This window comes from Schistocerca piceifrons, chromosome 7 (genome assembly GCF_021461385.2).
Source record: "Schistocerca piceifrons isolate TAMUIC-IGC-003096 chromosome 7, iqSchPice1.1, whole genome shotgun sequence".
Classification (NCBI taxonomy): Eukaryota; Metazoa; Arthropoda; class Insecta; order Orthoptera; family Acrididae; genus Schistocerca; species Schistocerca piceifrons.
Genome location: NC_060144.1, coordinates 427,855,052 through 427,874,812, shown reverse-complemented (window position 1 = coordinate 427,874,812; position 19,761 = coordinate 427,855,052). Strand labels below are relative to the sequence as shown.

Below are 19,761 nucleotides of genomic sequence, written 5' to 3'. Positions count from 1 at the left end.
ACTTAAAGAGAAAATTTGGTGTTGGCCGCTGTTTGTCACTCTCCACACTAGTCTAATCTGGATAATTCTGCTCATCTCTGCATAACTGCTGCATACTAAATTAATTTGAACCTGCTTACCGAACCACGCTGAAGTGATAAAAGTCATAGGAGACATCCTAACATCCTGTCGGACCGCCTTTTGTCCGGAATACTTCTGCACATCGATGTAGCATGGACTCAACAAGTCGTTGAAAGTTACTGAGCCGTGTAGCCTGTACAGCCGTACATAACTGCGAAAGAGATGCCAGTGCACGAACTGACCTCTCGATTGTGTCCCATAAATACTCGATGCGATTCATATCAGGCGATCTGCGTGGTGAAATCATTTGCTCGAGCTGTCCAGAAAGTTCCTCAAAACAATTACGAATGATTGTCGCCCTGTGACATGGCCCATTGTCTTCCATAAAAATTCCATCGTTGTCTGGGAATGTTAGAGATGGTCTCCAGGTAATCTAATATAGCCATTTCCAGCCAGTAACCGGCTCTGCTGGACCAAGGGGCTGACACCATTCCATATAAACACAACCCACCCCATTATGGAATCACCACCACGTTGTACAGTGCCTTTTTGACAGTATGGGTCCGTAGATTCATGGGGTCTGCTCCACATTCGAACCTTACCATAAGCTCATACCAAATCGGAACTCATATGACCAGGAAACGGTTTTTCAGTCGTTTAGGGTCCACCTGACATGGTGATGAGCTCAGTACAGGCACTGCAAGCGATGTTGTGATATCAGCAAAAGTTCTGACGTCGGTCGTCTGCTACGATAGCCAATCAACCCCAAATTTCGTTGCACTGTCCTACGTTTGGCCTACGTGCTACTTTGATATCTGCGGTTAGTTCAGCGGTGTTGCTTGTCTATTAGCACTGACAACTGTACGCACAGGCAGCTGTTCTCAGTCGTTAAGGCAGTCGAAGACTGCATTGTCCGTGGTGAGAGGTAATGCCTCAAATCTGGTATTCTCGGCACACTCTTGACACTATGGATCTCGGAATACTGAATTCCCAAACCATTTCCGAAGTGGACTGTCCCACACGCCTAGCTGCAACTACCAATCTGTGTTCAAAGTATGTTAATTCCCGTCGTGGGGCCATACAGGTTATCAAGTATGACGCATTTTCACAAGAATCACCTCAGTGAAACGATAGCTTCGCCAATGCAGTGCCCCTTTATACCTCTCGTGTGCGACACTATTGCCATCTGTCTTTGTGAATGTCGATATCCCAAGACTTCTGTCACCTCATTGAAAAGCGAGAATGTGTGCTATTCTTTATTCCAGCCATGTTCTCTCCTGAAACTGATGCTGTACATTTGTAATAGTTATCCGACGTCCCCACCATACGGTAGCATTCTTTCGTTGGATCGCAATGTCAAAGAAAAGAAACCTATTATATTCTTGTTTTTACTATACACATCAAAAAAAGTTTAGCATCACCTCGGTTCCGAGAGTTCCTGAACCTTTACAGAAAATTGGAACAGAGATCAAGATAAACAACATTTCCTCATGAAAACCACCCATTGCATGTTGTGCCACATAAAGCGACAACTTCATAGGTGGTGCTCCAGAGTTAGACACTGGACTCGCATTCGGGAGGACGACGGTTCAATCCCGCGTCCGGCCATCCTGATTTGGGTTTTCCGTGATTTCCCTAAATCGCTCCAGGCAAATGCCGGGATGGTTCCTTTGAAAGGGCACGGCCGACAACCTTCCCTTTCCTTCCTTAATCCGATGAGACCGATGACCTCTCTGTCTGGTCTCCTCCCCCATACAACCCAACCAACCCCCTGAAGAAACAGGAACAGGTGCTCCAGATTTCTGTACACACCGGTAGCCCTAATACCCAGTAGCACGTCCTCTTGCCTGCTATGTTCATCAAGGCACAGTTGGTCCAAATTGTCCCACTCCTCAACGGCGATTCGGCATAGATCCCACAGAGTGGTTGGTGGATCACATCGTCCTTAAACAGCCCTTTTCAATCTATCCCTGGCATGTTCGATAGGGTTCATGTCTCGAGAAGATGCTGGCCACTCTAGTCGAGCGATGTCGTTATCCTGAAGGAAGTCATTCACAAGATGTACGCGATAGGGGCGCAAATTGTCGTCCATGAAGACGAATGCCTCGACAAAATGCTGCCGATATAGTTGCACTGTCGGTCGTAGGATGGAATTTACGTATCTTACTGCCGTCACCAGCGGCTTACGTCGCCCCACATAAGGCCACCCCAAAACACCAGGGAACCTCCACCTTGCTGCACTCGCTTGACAGTGTGTCTAAGGCATTAAACCTGACCGGGTTGCCTCCAAACACGCCTCCGACGATTGTCTGGTTGAAGGCATATGCGTCACTCATCGGTGAAGACAACGTGATGTCAATCCTGAGCGGTCCATTAGGCATGTTGTTAGGACCATCTGCACCGCGCTGCACAGTGTCGTGGCTGCAAAGATGGGACATCGGGAGTGAAGTTGTACATCAAGTAGTCCATTGCGCACGTTTTGAGTCGTAGCACGACGTCCTGTGGCTGCAGTGAAAGCATTATTCAACATAGTGGTGTTGCTGTCACGTTTCCTCCGAGTCATAATCCGTATGTAGCAGTCATCCACTGCAGTAGTAGCCCTTGGTGGCCCTGAGGGAGGCGTGTCATCGACAGTTCCGGTCTCTCTGTATCTCCTCTGTGTCTCAATAACATCGCTTTGGTTCAAGACGCGTGGATACTACCCTTGATGAGAGCCCTTCCTGCTACAAAGTAACAATGCGGACGCGATCGAACCGCGGTATAGACCATCTAGGCATGGTTGAACGACAGACAAAACAAGCCGTGTACCTCCTTCCGGTTGGAATGAATGGAACTTATCGGCTATCGGTCCCCCTCCGTCTAATAGGCGCTGCTCATGCATGGTTGTTTACACCTTTGGGCCGGTTGTGTCACATATCGGAACAGTCAAAGGGACTCTGTATGTGATACAATATCCTAAGTCAATGTCTATCTTCAGGAGTTCTGGGAACCGGGACGATGCTATTTTTTTATGTGTGTATTTAAATTCCACGTTTCACTACTGTACAAGGTCACACTCCAGTGAAATTTCTTCAGAATAGACATTCTAATATTTAAATTTATATTACTGTTAAAAATCGCTTTTTTTAAGAAAATGGTTTCCTGATATTTCAAGTCTGAATTTTATATTGTATTTATATTTGCCATCAACCGATAGTTTACTTCACGAATATCAAAACTCTTCTACTGTTTTCCGTGACTTATTTCGTAATCTGATTCTCTCAATGTCGCCTGTTTCAAATTAGCTCTATTAAATTTCTTTAGTTTTAAGTTACTTATCGTCCTCGAAAGAATTACGATGTCGTCAGCAAACCTTTAGGTTTTATTTCCTCTGTGGACTCTAATCATCTTCACAAATTTACTGTTGGTCTCCTGTGTTGGGAGTAGGCAACTACATTGTCTCACCTCCTTAAATAACTGTTACCCTTTCGTATCCTCCGATTCTTTCACCTGCAGTCTTGTTCCTGTACAAGTTGTAGGTAATCTGTTTTCTCCATGCCACCTTCAGAATTAGAAAGAGTTTATTGACTCAGTATTTTTGCATGGTTTCGTTATATGTAAGACAACACAAACGTAGGTTTGCCTTCCTGCAATCTATTTTCCGAAGTAAGCCGTAAGGTTAGTACTGCCTTGCACCTTCAAACAGTTGTATGAAAACAATACTGATCTTATAAGATGTCGGTCTCTACAGGTCTTAAAATGTGTATTTAAAAAGGATAATTGAACAAGGAAAATACCTTCGTTTATCTTCATCCGGCATCCTCATTTGTCTGCGTTTGTAGAACTGCTGGATACTTTTCGTGAAGAGCTCTTTTCAAATCCACTGCAGCGTTAATTTTAAACATCCTCGGACACTTGGCAGTTCTGCAGGGAATTGTACACTTCCACCATAATGGTTACCTATCGAGCTTCAAATCGAGCACGTAGCACGTTTCGATGGTTTGAAGAGAAGATTGAACACCGTTCCGTGCCTCAATTAAGTCTTCTTTACTTGTATGATTTGTCTAGTAATGTGGCATATATTTGGTTCAGATGTTCCGCTTAACCACTCTTTTGTTACTGACGGCTGTAACGATACCTGCAGTACATCTTAGTCGCTGCATTGTTGGTGTCAGAAGTTTTATGCCCGTATTCTTCACACTCTTTCGATAATCCCGGTCGTTTCAATTTTCACTGTCGATTTGAATATGCCACATTAGCAGTTCCTTCTCGATTTCGAAAGTACCTACACTGTTGGCTGTTCACAGCTACTTTTCCATACAGTGTCGAAGACAATGCATGGAACTCCGTTGACACTTATCACAGTGTGTTGCGTTTCTTTGCATGTCTACCAAAGCGCGTGTATGCATTTTTGACGCATGTAGCTACCCAAAAACTCTGTCTAAACAAAAGTATCTAGACATCCCGATCTAAAGTTGAATTGACATCTAGATGTCATTAGAGGCATAAACGTCAATATAAAACGTGGCGAGAAGGACTGTTTTGTGAGTGGAGAAACAATAACAGCAGAATGGGTCGGTCGAGTGAGCACGGTGACTTCGAACGTGGGTTTTACATGAGCAAAAAATCCATCAGGGATATTGCAACTCTTCAAAATCTGCATGAGTCGACTATTGGAGATGTGATCGTGAATTGTGTACTGCCTGCAGTGGAGGAACAGATCACAGATAACAGCTGTTTGAATCAGCATGAGAATGCACCCTGTCGTAAAGCAGCATCTGTGAGACAGTGATTTATTGACAATAACGTTCTTCAAAGGGGCTGGTTTGTTCTGAATCCAACGGCATACCTTTCGGATGAGTCAGAAAGCCAACGTCGCTTCAGACCCCACCGTCCGAAAGCACTGCATTATGTGGTTTCGGATTGTGGAGGAAGTATGGCCATTTCTCTACAGAGTATCAGAATCCTCACTGAAGTGTCCACAGTAGAATTCAAGCCATCATAATGGTGAATGTTGGGCAGACTTCATATTGATATCAACCAGCAGGTGCCCAGATACTTCGGATCAAATAGTGTATGGGCCCTTTCACTACATTCGTTAGAAGCATCTTGCACGTTTCATCATGTAAAGCAGCACTGCGGTCTGTCATCAAGAAGTAATTTAGTTTTCACACAGCGAATATAGATGCACTGGCTATAGATCGGCTTATCTTATATTTTGTACATACAGTAAACTTGAAAGTCCGACAAGAAGCCCACTATAGGTAACCAACGAGATATGTATGGGTTTACACTTTTTCACCATCATTCCCGCATAGAAATGCCTTATCCGACACATTCGACATTTTTGGTATTTCTGTTCCACCTTTGTTTTTGAGACATCAGTCTTCTGACTGGTTCCATGTTTCCCGTCACAAATTCCACTCCTACGCTAATCGTTTCATCTCAGAGTAGCTATTGCGTTCTACGCCCTCACAGTTATTTGTTGGATGTAGTTCAGTCCCTATTTTCCCCTAGAATCATCGGTCTACAGTTTTGTCTGGTTCCATGGAGGTTATTCCCTGTTTGTTTATCACTTGCCCTGTAGTCGTGTCCCATTTTCTTGTCCGTGTTTTTCGTATGGACCTTTCTTCGATGAGTCTGCAAAGACCGTTCTCGTACCTTACTTTATCTGACCACCTAATTTTCCAAATTATTCTGTAGCACCACATCTCAAACGCTTCTGTTCCGGTTTTCTCACTCTCCATGGCTCACTAGCACACAATTCTTTGCCCCAAATATGCATTATCAGAAATTTCTTCCTCAAATGAAGGTCTATGTTCCGTGCGAGAGCTGTTGACAAGAAGGTCCGCGTTGCCAGTGGTATTCTGCTTTTTGTGTCCCCCTTGCTTCGTCCGTCACGGGAGATTTTGCGTCCTAGGTATCAGAGTTGCTTCACTTTGTCTACTTCATGATTACCAGCTCTATTAATATTTCTGCTACTTCTCATTATTTTCGTCTGTCTTCTGTTTACTCTCAGTCCATATTCTATAGACTGTTCAGACCATTCAACAGATCCTGCAGTTCTCTTTCACATTCACTGAGAGTAGCAAGGTCCTTAGGGAATCTTATGATTGATATCCTTTCCATAGTATTTTAATCCAACTACTGAACCTTGCTTGTATTTCCGTCATTTCTCCTTGAATGGATAGACTGAACAATAGTACCGTAAGGCTGCATCCCTGTGATACGCCCTTTTTAACCGAAAACATCGTTCTTGGTTTTCAAATTTTATTTTTCCCGTTTCATTCCTGTACATGCCTTTCCCTGAACACTACTCTAATGTTTCAGAAAATTAAGAAATATAAAAAAAGGCATCGTTTCAACGAATGTTTTACGAAATCAAAACGAGAAAATACTCACTTGTAGTATTACAACAGCTATTCTTCCTCAATAATTACCATCATATAAATCACTGGTATCGTCAAACCTCACTGCCACTGTCAACAAAACCTGGCTCCAAGTCACACAAAATTTCGTCGTGCATAAGGCAACTAGAAGCAACGTTTTTCATTTTTTATTTACTAAATGAATAGCAGCGTGACTTTAAGCAACAGTTGGGAAACTGTATGTCCCTCACATCCTGCTGAAGGCCGATCGAGTCTCTCAATATAAGTGGTTTCGTATTATAAGACGGAGGAATTATACCTCGTCACATGTAGTAATCAGCAGTCTACCGAAATTCTCGTGTCCTGTAAACTGACGATATTGATAGCCCAAGTGTTAATAACAGCAATTGTACTTACACACTGAGATGACAAAAGTTATGAGATACCCCCTAATATCGTGTTGTTTTGCCCGGCGTAATGCAGCTACTAGATGTAGCATGGACTTAACAAGTCGTTAGAAATCCCCTGCAGAAGGATTGTGAAATGCTGTCCCTACAGCCATCCATAACTGCGAAAGTCTTGACGGTTCAGGATTTTGTGCACTTACTGACCTCTCGATTATGTCCCCTGAATGTTCGATGTGATGCATGTCAAACGATCTGGATGGCCAAATCATTTACTCAAATTGTCCTGACGCCCCATGACATGGCACATTGCCATCCATAAAATTTCCATCGTTGAATGGCTGCAATTGGCCTCCAAGAAGCCGAACATAATAATTTCCAGTCTATGATCGGTTCAGTTGGACCAGAGGAACAAGTTCATTGCATGTAAACACAGTCCACGCAAATTACAGAGCCGCCACAAGCTTACCCAGTGCCTTGTAGACAATCTGGGTCCATATCTTCGTCTGCTCTACGCCACACTTGAACCCTATCATCAGCGCTTACCAACTGAAATTGGGACTCACCCTACCAAACCACTGCTTTTAAATCGTCTAGGATCCAATTGATATAATTACGGGTCCACAAGATGAGTTGCAGGCGATGTCGTGCTGTTAAGATATCGGATTGGTCGTCTGCTCGCATAGCCCATTAACGCCCAAATTTAACCGCACTGTCCTCATGGATACGTTTATTGTACGTCCCACATTGGCTTTCGCCATTATTTTACAGTTTGCTTGTCTGTTAACACTGACTACGCTAACGTACCTGCTCTCCGTCGTTAAATGAAGGGCGTTGGCCAATAAGTTCTCGTGGTGAAAGGTAATGCATGAAATCTGGTCTTCTCGTCACACTGTAGATCTGTGAATATTGAATTCTCTAACGATTTCCCATACGTCTCGCTCCAACTACCACGCCGCGTTCAACGTCTATTAATTCCAGTCTGCGTCCACATTCACGTCGGAAATATTTTATCATGAATCAAATGAGTATGAATGACTGTTGTGACAATGCACTGCTCTTTCATACATCGTGTATGCGACACTACCAACTGCATACGCGCATGTCGCTATTCTACCCGTTTCGGTACTTCAGTGTACTGAGATACATCATGACAGCTATGGTTACTGAGTGTTTTGAAAGTCATCTATCTTCTACTGATTGCATTGCAAAGCCTTATTTGAATTTAATCTTTCTTGCTGCAAATGTGTGTATTATGTAAAAATGAAGGCCTCTGCATGCTACTTTTCAAATGTATGCCATAACAGGTGATAGGTACGATGTGCGTACGCTAATGAGTTGTCAGCTCTAGAATACAAACAATAAAACAGTCTCCCTCTCACATGCACTAACCCCACAGTGGACTAGCTACCTAATTCTATGCCTGAGAGTAAGCAGCTTACTTTACATAGCTCACTGCTGAATTAAACAACATCAATTGAAATTGAGCAAACGTTGGAATATTACTTTCTCTGTAGGTATTGTTTTTTGTTACTGAGTAGGAAAACGACACTCTCTTAACATCTGTTGATATTTCTGGGTTCGCCTGTTGGTTACTAGAGGCGTGTTGATGTGAAAGAGGGCTGCGAGTGGTGGGCCACGCAAATACTTGACTATGGCCGCATGAAGTTTGCTGCCCGCTTTTTGACGACAACTGATGTATGGTGCGCTAGTATCGATAGTGGTATGATGTAGTGAATCATACAACTCGTGCATCGTTGGTTGTCTGGAATTTTCGGAGATAAAACGAGCGATCTTGTCTTACTTATCTTCAATAAGGCCAAGAGCTACCGTTCAAGGGCCACAACGCGACATGGGAGTCATTGTTTAGGTTACTTGCTGAGAGGTAGCGTGCAGTTGAAAATAAAGAAACACAAAGTTTGAACGTACTGTCGACAACGAGATCATTAGAGAAGGAGGACAACGTCGGAATGTTTCAAGGACAGGGAAGGAAATCGGCCATCCCACTGATAGGAAATATCCGAAAATTGCCCCGAGGGCTCACGGAAATCACGAAAAACCGAAATCTGGGTGACCGAACGCGGAAGTGTACTCCCATCCGCCCGAAAGCAGCGGCGGGGTAGCCGCGTGGTCCGAGGTGCCGTATCACGGTTCGCGCGCCTCCTCCCGTCGAAGGTTCGAGTCTTCCCTCGGACTTGTGTGTGTGTGTGTGTGTGTGTGTGTGTGTGTGTGTGTGTTTCCTTAGCTTAAGTTAGTTTAAGTTAGATTCAGTAGTGCGTAAGCTTAGGGACAGATGACTTCAGCAGTTTGTCCCACAGTATCTTACCACAAATTTCCAAAAAAATTTCCGAATGCAGTCCTATGGGCTAGCCGCTGCACCATGCCGCTCAGTATGTGTAGTTAAGTTACACCAAAATTAATTGAACAGTTTGTTGCTATAATTCATTATTTATTGTTTCATGTCGAGTTATGAGCTTGGAAGTATTCAGTCGGTTGGTATAGTAACAGTGAGGACCGATCCGGTTTATTAGTGGACGGTGGACTTTTATTACACTTGTAATCGGTGGAGAAATCTGTATAGTTATTTTAATCAGTAACATCCGTTGGTGAGACATAGTATTATGAAGGCAGTGAGAAGCACATAAAAGAAAGAGAAATCTCTGAACATCGGAGTTACTAATATAATAAATTTGAACATTCGATGCCCTTGTAAAATTCTGACAGAAAATTAGATTTGCGAGTACTACGAAAGTGGAATTGTGCAACGAATTTATTGAGCACAAAATTCTTGCACACTGTACAATGCTATATGATCTGTCAGATACGAATATTTACATCAACTACCAAACACTTTTTGTCACAGTTTTGTCTGCTGAAAACTGTCAGCCATTTTTATAGTGAATGGTACGTCATCTTTCACTTATTCAGTGTAAGTTTATCAATTTAATTTCCTCTTTATGAAACTCTAATATTTTTAATATACAGCTCACAACGCAATGTTGGAACAACAACTTCTCCGCTGCTTATGCATAAAGTAGTAGCATCACTGTAAGATTTATCAACGGACTCTCCTTTCCGGATGAGCTTAAAAGAAACGCTGCGACGTGTGCTTAGTTTATAGAAACCAGTATAGCAGCGAAACAAAACTAAAAACACAATATGTTGATATTTCACAATTTTTTCATACTTTTCGTATAATAATGCGACGGAAGCCGAATGCGCTAAACACCTGTTAATGGGCAAATACTGTAGATCATACACAGTTTATGTCTTAATTAAAGGACGTGATATTTTTCAACTACGCAGTGGCCGAAGATTCCGTTACCAACAAACATAACTTATATCGATTGTGGTTGTCAGAAACGAATTTGAATTCCTTTACGTCATATTCAAACTTAAAAAAATTGTTTACAGAGAGCATAAGGGGCTTATCATCTAAATATTGTTCACCCTATAAAAATATTTCTGAAGTCGTCCATTATTTTCTATTTTGTATGGCTCCTTTCATCTCTGCTTACGTACTACTTGAAACCCCGGCCATAATCTCTTCCCCACTTCGTAAATTTTTATTGTCATTACTCAATTTATCACGCGTTCTGAATTTGCTCTCGAAAGATTACACCTAATAATCAGAACAACATTGCATAGGTAAATGGCTGAGCAATGCTTAATCAAGCTGAAAAGGGAAAGCTTGCATAACCTGAAAATTATTATTTATGAACTAAAATCATGAACTTTCCACGGCAGAAATTGCCCCAGACTCTGTTTATAATCGTTTATCAAATTCCTCTTTACCTTATTTCCATTTTAAGTCAATTATTCCAGTGTGCAATTTACTTTTCATATTCTCCTTTCACAGAAACAATAATTAATGGGAAAGTTTAGCACATGACAGAAAAAAAAAGAACGGAGGGCTGCGTCAAACCACTCGAAGGACTGGTGACTTTAAAACAGAAATATTGTGTAGTCGTTACCTTAATGAAAATGGAGGGGTTGTGGATTTGGACCATCAACGAAACTCACATCACTTCATCTACTTACATTTTTACTTGGAACAAGAACTCAGATACTGAGTACGCCTATATGAATATAATTAACACTTTTGATTGCTTTATATGCAAGTTAATTAATCCCATCATTCAGGGAGCATGTTTCCCTGATTTTTGTTGTTATTCGGCATATTTGTGATTTCACACGTTGCACAGCTTCACATTAACAACATAGCGCAAAACCGACTTACGTACTTAAGGCAAATGTGTTTCTCAAAGTTGCTCGAAGTCCTGATTTGAGACTCATGTTGATTAGCTGCCTTTTTTCCTACTTTCTGTCGTGATATGCCAATGAAAACTCTCAGACAATGACACTTCAGGCACTGTGAAAATGGCTTACAACACGCGAGTCGGAGTACCTGCGTAAGTGGATTCGGCGGATCCGAAACTCACCTTACAAAACAAACAGATATACAGAATCATGAGGTACAGTCAGTTCTTCAAGAAGGTTTACGCCTTTGTCTGAATGAAATAAAAGACACTACTATAAATACATGTTTACATGAAAATAAATGTTATTATTAATTGCACAATTACCTAATAGTTAATCCAATCACCGCCATTTGGGCATGCTTTTCACGAGCTTTTCTGGATATTCCGTCGGTACCGATCTCCAAATCGTCCTGATTTTGTATGACAGTTGCTTCAAAGTATATATGCTCTTTCCTTTAATATCTTCCTTCACTATTTTAATATACGAGCAAACATTGCGCAATGGGATATGGATCTGGAGACTTATAGGCCAAAGTATCGTGGACATCCCATTGCCTTGTTTCCACGCTGTACAGAGGCTACGGTGTTCCAGATCATTATCCTCCTGAAGCACCTATTTTGCCTCGTTCGAACCAGACAGCTTCTTAATGGACCTCAGAAGTCGTTTCTGACAAATATTTCTTATCTTTTCAGCGTTTAAGGGGAGTTGGAACACCCTATCAAAACAATGTTAAATTTAGTGACTTGGCTTCCCTGTATTTCAGGAACCACTGTAGTCGTTGACATAAGACTTTTACAGGACATCAAACTGTTTCTTCTGAGTCGATAGAACAACAATAATTGCATTTCAGCCACTGCTTTCGGAAATACAATTTCTTAATTACATGGTTATAATTTTTGTGTAATTTTTCGTACTTTATCCTAAATAATTTTAATTATGCATAACATTATGTTCTTCTTTTATTTCAATAGACTCAGGATATCTATGTTATAACTCACTGAACATTTGAATACTCTTCTCGAAGTGGTTTCTGAGATTTATGGAAAAATGCAACAAAAAATGTAAATTTTCAGGAACGGCTTCTAAAGTTTCAAAAGACAGTCACTCGATATATGCTTGATTTTTCTAAAATTTTTATTCACTCTGAAGCACCCTGCACGATAATGTATATCATCCTCGTGACCTCTTCCCAAGTTTTTTCTTTTCGGACTCCTTAGTGGCCAACTCTGCCGCGTACTCTGCTTTGTCAATGTGAACCTTGTCCATCCGTTCCCTGACGCAGTTTACTCCAGGATTAATTCCCATATGCTGTAGTACTTTACCATACCATTTTTGCCACCATTAAAAGCAATAACAGCATCACTTTCCCCCCACTTTAGTGTCTTCATTCTAACAAAAGCTTTTCTTGATTATTGAACGACTCATTGGGGATTTCGAGTCTGAACATGCAGACATTTCTTCAATATGATGATGATGATGATTATTAGTGTTTTAGGGCGCACAACAGCGAGGTTATCAAGCCCGAATCACTTCTTCAATAATTCAGGATTTTCCAGGTCTCTGTAAATGGGTTTTATGATATCCATGACTGCTGCTGGGATGGAATTTTTATGGCTGTATGAACCGTTTGAGTACTGGGCATTGCGGACACTGCACCATGAATCTGCTCCAGGAGGGCAAAGGTGGTGTACAGTGTGTTAACTGTAAGACAGCAGAGTTGTGATGGGATTGCGGGGAGAGGAGGAAGCAAGCATAGGCTGGTGAGGGGAGGGGAGCCGTTGGGGGGAGGGGGGGGGGACAAGGCACGCCTACCAGTTGCAGTGCTGGCACTACAAATTGAGCGTCATGCTTACTCGAAAGCAGACGAAAGGCTTGGAAGTAAAACTCTCTTTAAATGTTGTTCGTAAACGAAACTGAAATCGTCATGTGCATTAAAATCTATATATATTCATCCGATTGCCATGAAACTTTGATGAGCTGTTCTCCAAACGCCCGAAAAGGTAATGGACAATGTTTCAACAGTTATGACAATGCAACATGCGTAGCGCAATTGATTAGGTCAAGGCTTGTCATGCAGCAGACCCGGATTCGATTCTCACTGCTCGCAATTTTTTTTTCATTCCCTGCAATCTTAAACTATTAATTATACAATTTAAATATACTTAAACAGGTCATATAGTATAACGTAACTGTCAATCTCTATATATAAAAATTAATGTATGTATGCCTGCACTCTCTGCGTTCCCAAATCGTTCATCCGATTGCGATGAAATTTTGGTGATTTGTTCTCCGTACGCCCACGAAGGTTCCTAGGCGAAAAAAAAAGAAATAAGACACATTCTTGAGGAGATCAGACGTCATAAACAACGAAATGCCACCGCGGGAAAATACCCAGATTTATGCATCCACTATTTGAGAATGAGACCACTTAGCGACTAGCAACAAACGTTACATACAATTTGAAAACTTTACGAAAATTTTTCTCGCTGACACCCACCACAAATAGTGAAATAGAAAAAAAGGCGATCGCTTACTACATTTTCTCAGTACATACAGTAAATCTGCCGCAGTAGGCATGACGTTTTAATGTATTTTTTCGTTACTATTAACTCTAATCGCAACATATTTCGCATACAGTATCCACATATATCAGTAAATGCGCCGGTAAATTTATGTCTGTTTACGATACATAATTCAGGAGATATGACGAGGTAAACATCGAGATGCGTGAAAAAGTGCCGCGTTCGCCAAGACTTTTTTTTCTATTATTTCTTCACTACTAACACTATTCGCAACACATTTCGCAAACGTATATAAAGTATATAAAACCACGCAGAGCAGTACATCGCAAAACAATAACGAAGCAGACGACAATGGCTGCCTTGTACAACACAGTTACGTAATGTTGGCAGCAGTCGAAACTGCGTGCCTCCCGAAGCCTCCCGACGTTTACCGACTTCTGCCGATTCAGAACTAGGGAGAGGTCTGCCATCTAAAAGTTTACACACTGTACTGGTTTTTCATCAGTTTACAGTCTGTGGAAGAAGGTAGCCCATACTGCCTCCTTCATTTTCAACAAATTCTCAGTATTATTTCTAATGGCCATCCTATAATACTGCTGTAGTTCATCCACCATTTTGTCCGTCAGCCGGCCTCTCATGGTTTTACCATCAGGAAGTTTCTTTTCTCTCAAGCTTTGTTTCAACATCTTCAACCTGGTGCCCATCCTCATCTGGACATGACCAACACTGTTAACCTTTATAACACAGCAATCCACAGCCTTCTATACAAATAATAACCGATTTTATTAGATCTTGAAATAACGCGTGTAAAAAATTTTATCGTTTTCCACCGGTGTAGATTATTTTAAAAAAATAAAATAAAATAAAATAAAATACTGCCCTTCTGAGTTTATAAGTGATATATATATATATATATATATATATATATATATATATATATATATATATATATATATCATTTTATTCGGAAAATTTCAGATTTTATAATGAGATAACAATCCGAAAATGTGAAATAAATGCTTATACCTTCTACCTTCCCTTAAATTGGCTGTAAATAATTTCAAATAGCCAAAACATTCAATTCTCACACTGTTTATCTATACACTGTGCAAAAGCTCATTAATTACAGATTCGAGGTAACTACCATAGATGTCGCTGCGGACGTTACATTTAAAATTATGAGTACACTTTCTTGTGCAACTGAGTGTAATGTTCATCTTCCTGCTCTTTTCATCTTCCCACAGCTAGACTGAGTTTGACAAGTTTGTAGCATCCTTGGTGTGTGTGTGTGTGTGTGTGTGTGTGTGTGTGTGTGTGTGTGTGCTTTTCAAAGTAATTCATGACTTTTATCAAATTATAATATGTAAACATATTCATAGACTTCACCAGATTAGAATCATAAGTTTTATGCAAAAATTTAAAAAAAGAAGTAATAGTGGAAAAAATATTAATCTCGACGCCAGTATTCCATTTAAGTACTACCCTCTAGGTATTCATATATAATTCCAAATCACCTGTGCGTTTATTGCGGCGGTGTAAATTCTATTTTCTGTGCAGTATATACGAAATGAAACGCGCTTTTGCACTGTTGAACTAACAATAAACATGTTTCATTGCAGTTCATTATATCCGAAATTGTGTGTTTATTTTGTTACATAAACTAATAATTGTGTTTCCTTTGCCTGTATCTCTGGGAGGCATCATTCTGTATAATGAGGATTTGTCTGCGTTTAACACGGGTCGCCTCTAGGCAACCAGAATTTTTACGTTTTTTCTTACTTCTGCAATAATCATAGACTATTTAAAAAGCTATATATATGGTTTTGCACAATTCAGTACTTTTTCTTGGCCTTAGGTAGTAATTGTGTCTATGTAGATTAAAGGCATAGCTGAACGTTTTACATTTTCCTGCAGGCGTACAACAATAAGTTGGGAATATCTACATCGTGAAAAACTTATATTTTCGGCTTGGTAATAGAGAATGAGATTTTCACTCTGCAGCGGAGTGTGCGCTGATATGGAACTTCCTGGCAGATGAAAACTGTGTGCCCGACCGAGACACGAACTCGGGACCCTTGCCTTTCGCGGGCAAGTGCTCTACCAACTGAGCTACCGAAGCAAGACTCACGCCCGGTACCCACAGCTTTACTTCTGCCAGTACCTCGTCTCCTACCTTCCAAACGTTACAGAAGCTCTCCTGCGAACCTTGCAGAACTAGCACTGGATTGTTCGTATGTTGCGACTGCCGTCCTTTAAAGTGTTCAAGTATGTTTGTCTGCGTAGCGATAGGTGGTCTATACGTACTTGGTGTACGGTGAGATACAAGTAAGAATGAAAAACAGTTTAAAATATTAATTTGGGGAACTACACTGATAAATTCAATCACCATAAAATCTCTTAAAAATTTAAAAATGTAGCATAGCTTCCTTATGAAGCTGCCCTCGATTACTCCCATATCATTAGACAACTCAGTTTAGAGATTTAACAGTTTTTTGCTGCGTAGTCGATATACTTTTAGTAATCTGATTCTTAGAGTAGAGCGTGCGAAATAGATGGGTGCTCTTACGAAACACATCAGTTCCATTGTATGGCTGTGATTGTGATTAATATCATCAGTGCAATACAGCCACATTATTATCAGAAATTTTTAAAGTGTACAACCGTGGTCTCGCATCCATAGTTATAGGGATAAAAGTATAGAATGTAAGACATGCAACAGAGCTGTCTTTGGTTATTTAGCACCAACGTATAGACGTTTGCCGGGATTTAAAATTGTCATACGTGAACCAGTCTAAAGGATTGACTCAACATTACAGGGCTTAACAGGCATCGTTCGAGCGGACACGAAACTCTTTGCGTTTTCTATTAAACTGAGTTCGCAGCTCATTGGCTAGTGCTTAGCGTCGCTGTTTTTAGATCGCCAAGTCTCGGGTTTGATTTCCGGCGGGATCGGGGATTTTATTCGCTCGAGGACCGGATGTTTTTTATGGCCTCACCACTTCATATCAACTTCATCATCGCGCAATTTCTCGAAGTGGCTTTGCACCAGGAGGCAAAAAACCGCAGACAGCGTCTCCTGGCGAATTCATTTCATTAAATGAAAATCGGCTCATTCAGTTTAACCTTATATGCAGATAATTTTTTTGGAATATGTAATAATGTTTCATGATACGTTAACTGAGGGAACTACTGAGAGGCTTTTGTTTCATTTCTTCGTATTTGTGCCGGACTACGTTTCCTTTTTCGATTCCATGTTTTGCGAACAATTTCTTCGTCTTTTACAAAAATGAAAACTGACAGGCATACACTTATCACCCAGAACATTATGACAGCCGATCTTCTGTCGATATAAACCTGGCCAGGTGACAAGAGTGTCAGCTGCTGAAGAATGACGTAGTCAAACACAGACACGGCGCATGTAGTATCAGTAAGCGCCCTGTCCGTGTTTAGAATGGGGAAATCGTGCGATCTATCCATGTTTGACCTAGGGCAGATGGCTCGGAGGCTCGGCACGAGGGTTTCGGAAACAGCACGTCTTCCCGGGTGTTCGAGGAGCTACGCGGTAAGTGACTTCAACACGTGGCGAAACCAAGGTGAGACCAGGTCCAGTCGTCATGAAATTGGGCGGTCAGCCCTCATTACAGTTGTCGGATGTCGTAGGATGGCAGACTAATAAAACCGAACGGGCAGCGAACTGTGGCGGAACTGACAACAGTCTTTAATATTGGGCTGAGTAGAAATGTGTCTGAACATTTTGTTTTAAACGGTGAACAAACTGACGTGCATCTCAAAGCCATGATGGACTCTATTTGTTTGGGCTGCTCCAGCTATACATTGCAAACATCTGTTGAAACACCACAGAAATGGCGCCTGACGACACTTAGGAGGGACGCCCGGTAGAATTAAAATACACTCCTGGAAATGGAAAAAAGAACACATTGACACCAGTGTGTCAGACCCACCATACTTGCTCCGGACACTGCGAGAGGGCTGTACAAGCAATGATCACACGCACGGCACAGCGGACCACCAGGAACCGCGGTGTTGGCCGTCGAATGGCGCTAGCTGCACAGCATTTGTGCACCGCCGCCGTCAGTGTCAGCCAGTTTGCCGTGGCATACGGAGCTCCATCGCAGTCTTTAACACTGGTAGCATGCCGCGACATCGTGGACGTGAACCGTATGTGCAGTTGACGGACTTTGAGCGAGGGCGTATAGTGGGCATGCGGGAGGCCGGGTGGACGTACCGCCGAATTGCTCAACACGTGGGGCGTGAGGTCTCCACAGTACATCGATGTTGTCGCCAGTGGTCAGCAGAAGGTGCACGTGCCCGTCGACCTGGGACCGGACCGCAGCGACGCACGGATGTACGCCAAGACCGTAGGATCCTACGCAGTGCCGTAGGGGACCGCACCGCCACTTCCCAGCAAATTAGGGACACTGTTGCTCCTGGGGTATCGGCGAGGACCATTCGCAACCGTCTCCATGAAGCTGGGCTACGGTCCCGCACACCGTTAGGCCGTCTTCCGCTCACGCCCCAACATCGTGCAGCCCGCCTCCAGTGGTGTCGCGACAGGCGTGAATGGAGGGACGAATGGAGACGTGTCGTCTTCAGCGATGAGAGTCGCTTCTGCCTTGGTGCCAATGATGGTCGTATGCGTGTTTGGCGCCGTGCAGGTGAGCGCCACAATCAGGACTGCATACGACCGAGGCACACAGGGCCAACACCCGGCATCATGGTGTGGGGAGCGATCTCCTACACTGGCCGTACACCACTGGTGATCGTCGAGGGCACACTGAATAGTGCACGGTACATCCAAACCGTCATCGAACCCATCGTTCTACCATTCCTAGACCGGCAAGGGAACTTGCTGTTCCAACAGGACAATGCACGTCCGCATGTATCCCGTGCCACCCAACGTGCTCTGGAAGGTGTAAGTCAACTACCGTGGCCAGCAAGATCTCCGGATCTGTCCCCCATTGAGCATGTTTGGGACTGGATGAAGCGTCGTCTCACGCGGTCTGCACGTCCAGCACGAACGGTGGTCCAACTGAGGTGCCAGGTGGAAATGGCATGGCAAGCCGTTCCACAGGACTACATCCAGCATCTCTACGATCGTCTCCATGGGAGAATAGCAGCCTGCATTGCTGCGAAAGGTGGATATACACTGTACTAGTGCCGACATTGTGCATGCTCTGTTGCCTGTGTCTATGTGCCTGTGGTTCTGTCAGTGTGATCATGTGATGTATCTGACCCCAGGAATGTGTCAATAAAGTTTCCCCTTCCTGGGACAATGAATTCACGGTGTTCTTATTTCAATTTCCAGGAGTGTATATTCAAACTTTCTCATATCTCCAGAAATCCAAGCATTGTAACTAGTATCAATAAAGAAATTTGAGTGAATAGTGTACATGGAGCATGTTATGTGGGGTATGTTGGAGTCAGCTCACATCAGGAAGGAGGGAAGCTGCGATGACCAGTGGCAGAAATGGAAATATGATCTGTACATAACACTTTAAGATTAAATCAACACTTCATTTGTAAAAAGAAAACGTACTTATCTTCGCAGAACGCAGACTAAATGTCGTATTGATATCACTCTGTACGGACGCTCTGGAAGTCTGCGATCGAACTGGGGTGCCCATCGATGGTCGGTCGGTTAAATCAGTGTTGACTGGGGGTACTGAACTCTGTCTTCCTGGAGGTGTGGCGCTGCCCGCTCTTACCACTGGCGCGCGGGTCAGCGCCTTCTTGATGCCGTTTCGCGGCGTTGCGCAGGTCGGTGTGTAGTCATTGCTTTAGGACTGCTCAGAGGAAACGGGGCAATGCGTGAACTTCACTTTGATGGAGTGGAGGTGTATGGAGTCAAGCCATACGGCAACACGGCCAGTCTCCAAAATCGTCGGACATTCTCTTGCATTCTCCATTCACGCGGAAAGGGAGAGAATAAAATTTTTGCAGCAACAGAATTAACACATACTGTAACCATAATTGTGCATGCACTAGGCGATGACTGCCGTCAACAGCCGAAGTTAATATTCTCGTGACACTACCCTTTCGCACTTTCATGCATATTAAAGTTATTCTCATAAGCATCTAAACCCAGATTACTCAAGTTATGTTACAATATCTGTCGAAGGTGACTGCGTCAAAGGTTGGAAATAA

At 42.5% G+C, this 19,761-nt stretch overlaps 1 protein-coding gene across 1 annotated transcript in view; it reads left to right on the top strand.

The window, feature by feature from the left end:
- LOC124805760 (lachesin-like) overlaps window positions 1-19,761 on the top strand; it is a 438,185-nt gene that overhangs the window by 407,917 nt on the left and 10,507 nt on the right. The gene's annotated exons all lie outside the window — the stretch shown is intronic.